Genomic DNA, 6,862 nt, shown 5'->3' with positions numbered 1-6,862 from the left:
GGGGGGGGGGGTTTTTTTGGGTTTTTGGTTTTTTTTTTTTTTTTGGGGGGGGGGGGGTTTTGGGGGGGGGGGGGGGTTTTTGGGGGGGGGTTTTTTTTTGGGGTTTTTTGGGAGGTTTTGGGTTTTGACGAGGTAATTTATATATATATATATTATATATTTATATATTATATATATTTATTATATATAATTATATTATTATGGGGTGGGGTGTGTGTGTGTGTGTGTGTGTTTGTAGGTTGTCCCATAAAATTTTCACCATACATGTTTCATTTGGGAAAGAGAACAACGGATTAAATTTTGGCAGAAAATCGTCATCCAAATATATCTTTTTAAATGACCCTCCTACAAAACTCTCAAACGAGGGACTTGGGAGGAAGCACCAGGTTTGAGAGTTTTCCCAAGATTTTTTAAAATTGATATTTTGATTGCTTTGATTTAATAAAGACTTTAATTTATGGATCATTTCTGGGAATTCTTGACGTGATTCTTTTATTTTAAGGTATTTAAAAACCTTTTAAACCCTTAGCAACCCTTATTTGGTAAAAAAAGTTTTTATTATCTTTTTGTCTTCTGGCACATTACAAACTCACTTCATTTCTTGTTTGGTATGTTTGTTATTATGTTATTAATAATTTGCTTGTAATCCTACCATACTATTTGATGATTTTCGTGTCATCGTGGTCATATCATCAATCCTAGTTTCATGATTTTCATAAATTTTTATAATTTTGAAACATGTCAACAACAAAAAATCCCATTGTGGTTTAACCAGAGTGATTAAATTAAAATACCTTGTATTTCTCCATACGGTTATCTTCATTTTCTTAGAAAGTCGAGTGATGTTGATGCTATGCTTTTTAATAAAAACTCCCCCAGCAGGATATAACGTACAAACACAAATATGTATAACACCCTTAAACGTTTATATCGATTGATAAAATTAGTGAGAACTAATCATGAAAAGGCCTGTCTAAAACAATAACAAGAGCTGAGTGACGTAATTTCGTTACTTTTATATTTTGCTTCACAGAGCTTACTAGAGACATAGAGGATACAACGCATTGGACAGATCAAGAGGGGTGCAGCGCGGGCCCTAAAAAGAATCACCAGCAGATCCGGGAAAATCAAAGACTAACAGTGCATATAAGAACGCAGCCCTCTTTTAAATTTTGAAAAAAAATCAGGGTTAGTACATACAATTAACTCATATTTACGGGTTTGGCCAGAACACTCGTCCTTCAAATAAATTTAATCGATTTTTTCAAATACGGTGTAGTAGAGCCCGTTTCCCCGCAAAATTTTTATGAGCCAAATATCGCTGATTAAAATTTTTAGCAGAGTTGGACCTATATTTTTTCCACGAATATAACGAACAAAAATAAAGAAAAAAAAAGCTAAAAAAAAAAAGGGGGCAAAAAATCCAAAATCAAAATTTTCCTTCGATTTTTTTTTCAGAAAAGAATTTTGAGAATTGGTTTTACATGATGTTTAACTCAATTTACAAGCGGTTCAACCCCAACAACATTCTTATTAACAGTATCAAGGCTTTGTCTTGTATATGAAAACCCCCTTTTGGATCAGAAGGTCCTGGATCGAGCCCTGCAAGGGGGGGGGGGGGGGGGGCTAGTGAATCCTTGGGAAACCATTTTTACTCACATTCCCACGCTTCACTTTAAAAATGAGTACCGGGCCCATTAAACCCTAGTCCCTTTTCGTAAAAATGTAATATACCCTTTGGCGTCATTTCTCTTCACATTTTTTTTCTGTTGTTTTTGCTGGGGACACCCTTGTAAAGCGCTTTGAGCCGTTTACGGATAATCCTATATACAAGCATAGTTTTTAAAGGCGTATTTAAAACCATAGATATTGTTTTTTCCAGTCTCGTGCTAATTTGTTTCAGGAAATTTGATTAAAGCCCTTTTTTTTAAAACGATTTTTGCCCCACACAAAAGGGACACGAATTCCAACTTACAAATTTTTTAAAATTTACCAAAAAAACCCTTTTAAAAATTAAATTGATCGATAAAAAATTACCCCTTCTCCTCAAAAACTCCTAAAAACCTGGAACTTCCAAAGTCACCTTTTTGAGATTGGAGAGATTGCGGTAATTTTAATCGATGGCTATTTGAAGAAAGAGTTTACTGAACAACATTTTAAAAACTTGCTTCATTTTTTCAGAACCGGCAGTCGGGAATCATGTCGCTGGTTTACACATCTTTGTTCTTAAGTGAAATTGAAAACTTCCGTATTTTATACAAGGACATTAATACCACATTATAAAGAAACAGCTTGAATTACATACGTAATTACATAAATTCGTAAAAAAAAATAACTTAGAAAATTGATCTGAGCAGGCACTAATGTTGAGAATAACAAGATATTAAATGGGTAGAGAAATGCCGGAAGACAAAATAAAAATGTTTGCAGTGATTTTTGATTGAGCACGCTCTTTTAATTTTAATCATGAAAAATATACTATATATTAAATGTGAATTCTCTTTGTCTTCCGTTTCTAGTGGATTTGCAATTATCTTAAAAGTCTGGCCAGCTAATATATTGTCGTAAACTTATCATAAATAATTATATCAAAATTACAGACAATGATTATCAGCCCCTAATTCAATTGCAATTGGTCGGTTATTCTTTGGAAAATTGTGCTTTCGGGAGATTAAAGTTAGTTATTTCTCACAGAAATAACTTTCTCCACATCGGGGGAATAATAAATAGTTTTGACAACAGGGTTTTAAATGCTCAGGGGTTTTTATTTTTTTGTAGGGTTTTAAAAGGTCTCAGGGTAAAAAGACCAGATTTAAATTTTAAAATGCAGAGTTAATGGGAATCATGTACATCATTTCAATTTTCACTATTATTTTTACATAACACAACAAATGGCACTTTCGCAATTATGGCCACGGTTAATTTTAGTTTTTATCATCATTACATTACTCGCACACCCATTGATCCCATCCCGTCTCCCTCATCAAACATGATCACATGTCATCACATCAAAACACATCATCATCACCCACCCATCAAAAACCCACATCTCATAAATCATCACCAAACATCATCACATCACACCCACATCATCATCACATCATAAAATTTCATCCACATCATCTCATCCACACATCGCATGGTCGCTCGTCGCGCGCCCATACATCTCATCACATCACACACATCTCACATCTCATAAACATCATCACCCATCATTTGATCACTATGTTTCTTCCACTACCCCCCAGGTCATTTTTAAAAAAACCCGCTCTTCGATTGAGAAAATCCAGAAGAAAAAGTTCGAGAAAAAAATTTCCTTAGTCAAAAAAGATAATACCAATATGTGATAATAGGAACGATTTTTTAAACTTTACATCTAAATCTAACACATAGGATTCAATTTAAATCCGTTTTTTATTTTTGCCTGTTTTTTTCTTTTTCATTCAATGAAATAGTGAGGGGGTTTTAATCAAACTTTTACCCTTTGTAAAAATTGTGCCCCTAATATTCCTAAAATTCTTATTTTTTATTATTTTTATTCAAGAAAAAATTTATTGTTGAAAATTCGTATTCTAAAATATTATTTTTTAAATAATATTACAATGGGTATTTTAGGGTTGAATTATGCTTGAAACCTTCGCGCTCGACCAAAGATCGGGCCCTTGCTGTTTTCCAAATTTTTCCCTGTGTGGGTTCTCCATTTGGGCCCTTGGGGGGTTTTAAATTTTCAAGGTCCCCTCCCTTTGAGACTAGCTTTGTCCATTTTGTTTTTTTTTTTGGCCCCAAGGGTTTTGTGCGTTTTCCTTTTGAAAAGGCCCCGTTTTTTTTGGAAGTATCCCGACAGGTTTGTTAGCGGGATTTTTTGTCCCGTAGTATGTGACAAAAAGGTCCACGTTGTTGAAATGTCAAGGGGATTGGCTTTCTTTTGTGATTTTATAGGTGTTCATTTGAATCTTTTTGGGTTTTGATGCCAGTACCCTTCTTAGCTGTGGCGTGGAAAGCACCATTTTCTTCTTCGATTTTGTCAAGCCCAAGTGCCGCAGTTTTTAAAGAAGTACCGGTTTACAGGGACGGTAAATTTTTTATTTGGTTTTTTTTCTTATTTTGTCACCCCTAAACCCTACATTGGTAGTTCGATGCGGGGGTTTTATAGCGTTTTCTTTTTTGAACCCGTTCTCCAATTAGGAGCCCACTTTTTTGTTCTTTTTCCATTCCTTTGTCCCGATTTGTTGTAAATTTTTTTTTCATTGACTTGGGGGTTATATTTCATGAGGGTTTTTTTATTGTTATATTTTTCTGTGTTGATCCAATAAATCGCAATCGATAGCGATTTCCTTTGGATTATTATGCAACATAATTTTTTGCATTAAAACGGGGGTTTTTCATTCACTGAAAAGGGGAAAAAAAGATTTAATTTCCCCCCAAACAAACTTCTGCCCCTTTATACAACATAAGATATATTCTCATCACCGTCACATCTCCATCATCATCACACATCATCATCACATCATCACCATCACATCATCTTTCATCATCATCAAAATCATCATATACCATAAACTTCATATCATCATCTTATCACATCGTCATCACATCATCATCATCATCATCTCCACACTTACTCATCTCAAAAACAGCAACAAAATCATCCCAAAGAAAATAAAGTCTTCTCTTCATCACATCTCATCATCATCATCATCCCATCATCATCGCTCATCATCATCACCACATCTCATATAATAATAAAAATAAAAATAATAATAATTAAAAAATAAAATTAATAAAAAAAAAAATAAAATAAAAAAAATAAAAATTATAAAATAAAAATAAAAAATAATAATAATAAAAATAATAATAAATAATATAATAATAATTAATTTAAAAATAATAAAATTAAAAAATTAATAATTAAAAATACTCAAAAACAACGCATCACCATTTGATTTCAGGTCCTTGTCTCTGTTTTTTATTTGATTTCCCTTTTTCGTTTTTTAATTGATTATTTTTTTCTCTAAAAAAGGGGAATTGTAGACTCTCTTTGTTTTTTTTTTTTTTTTTTTTTTTTTTTTGTTTTTTTTTTTTTTTTTTTTTTTTTCAAAGGAAAATGTATAGGTTTTTAACTTCGATAAAAATATTTATTTTTTAGAAAGAGCAGGTGTATGTTAAGCTTTTTATATTTTTTTAAAAAGTGGGAGAACCGGGAAATTTTTCAGGAAAATAAGGTTTTTCAAAAGGGACTCATCTATTTTTCTTATTCACACATTGTTTGGAAATTTTTAAAAAAATTAAAAATATTTAGGTTTTAAAAGCCAATATCCCCTAAAAGTGCCAAGGGCTTTTCAAGGGGCCCCCGGTCAAAATCAACATTAACTGTAAACGGCAGCGCTGTTAGGCGTATAAATTTTTCGGACACAACAAACCGTCAACGGGCCCGGGTTTATTTTTTCCCGATACGTGGGAAATTTTAGGAAAAGCCTTTTTTCCCAAAGGGCTCAAATTGCCGAGCGCGAGGGTCGAACCCGGACCTTCCGATCATAAACGATTCATCCCAAAAACCACATTGCCCCACACATAACTTACATTGTCGGCAATTAACAGGGAAAAAACACACACCACCACACACACACACACAACACAATAATTATTAAAATATATATATTTAAAAAATATATTTAATATATATATACATTATTTCCCAAGATAACTGTCAAATTTAATAAATTTCATTTTAAAATCCCAAATAAGACAACTTGAAAGGGCGAGATGACTACCCAAAAATTACTACTCTTTGATAAATAAAATTAAACACAAATCGCTTTTTAAAAGGCAAAAAATTTTTATTTTGGGTAAAAGGTAGGTAAACTGCAACAATATTTTTTTTGAATCTGTTCCTTTCCCGAAAGATGCATGTTTCCTATTCCGTGTTGAAAGGCCCGGACTTTAGATATATAATGTTCTTGGGTTAAAACACCCAGTTAGTAGTTAAGAAGTATTTTTATTTTGACGTGCGACCTTTTAATTTTTACCATTTCTTAGCAGGGGATAAGAAACTGGGTTTGTAGACGACCACGTCTCCGGGTGTTGTTAAGAAATAAAAGATATTGATGGGCCCGGGCTGATACGTCTTGAAGCACGATGACTAAATATATCCTCACTTTCTCTTCCTTCCCCTTTTCAGGGTTTTTCCCAAAACTTCACACCCCGACACAAAAAAATTTTTTATCTTCAAACACAAAAGCATTTCTTGCGATAAAAAATTCTTAAGCAAAAAAATGCTCTACAAACATTTGTGTTCATTTTTTTTAAAATTTTAGATGTACAAAAAATTTAATAATAAAAAATGTTGGGTTTTATGTAACGAATGGGCCATTTTTCCCAATTTGGGAAGGGGAGAGTTAACCAAATTTCAAAATTTACATAAACTCTTTTTTTGCATCTGAATCACTCCTCGTAAATTTTTTTAGGCGGATGAAGAAGGGGGTGGTTTCCCAAAGGGAAGGGAAAGCCAAGCTATAAATAAACACGCAGAGTGGGCCCCTTTGGGGACTACATCCAATTTCTTCTTTCACTGCCTATTGCGATTGAAAGTGGGGAATTTCTAAATTTTGATTCGGAAAAACTCGGGGAACCCGTTATGCACACCCGGGGGTTAAAAGGGCAAAACCTGAATCGAAAATCCCTCCTTTACAAAATTTAAGTTGGGCAACACGCAATCGATCTTTCCACGTTTCATGTTTGCTTTGGGGGTTTGGGGGCCGTCTAAAGAATTTGAATCCACTTATGACATTGCATATTTAAAAAAATCGGGGGTTTTTTTTTTGTTTTTTTTTTTTTTTTTTGTTTTTTTTTTTTTTTTGGGGTT

Source organism: Berghia stephanieae, chromosome 4 (genome assembly GCF_034508935.2).
Source record: "Berghia stephanieae isolate SIO BIC M18660-M18661 chromosome 4, UCSD_Bste_1.3, whole genome shotgun sequence".
NCBI classification, from domain to species: Eukaryota; Metazoa; Mollusca; class Gastropoda; order Nudibranchia; family Aeolidiidae; genus Berghia; species Berghia stephanieae.
The sequence above is the reverse complement of the archived record's forward strand: the minus strand, read 5'-3'. Positions refer to the sequence as shown.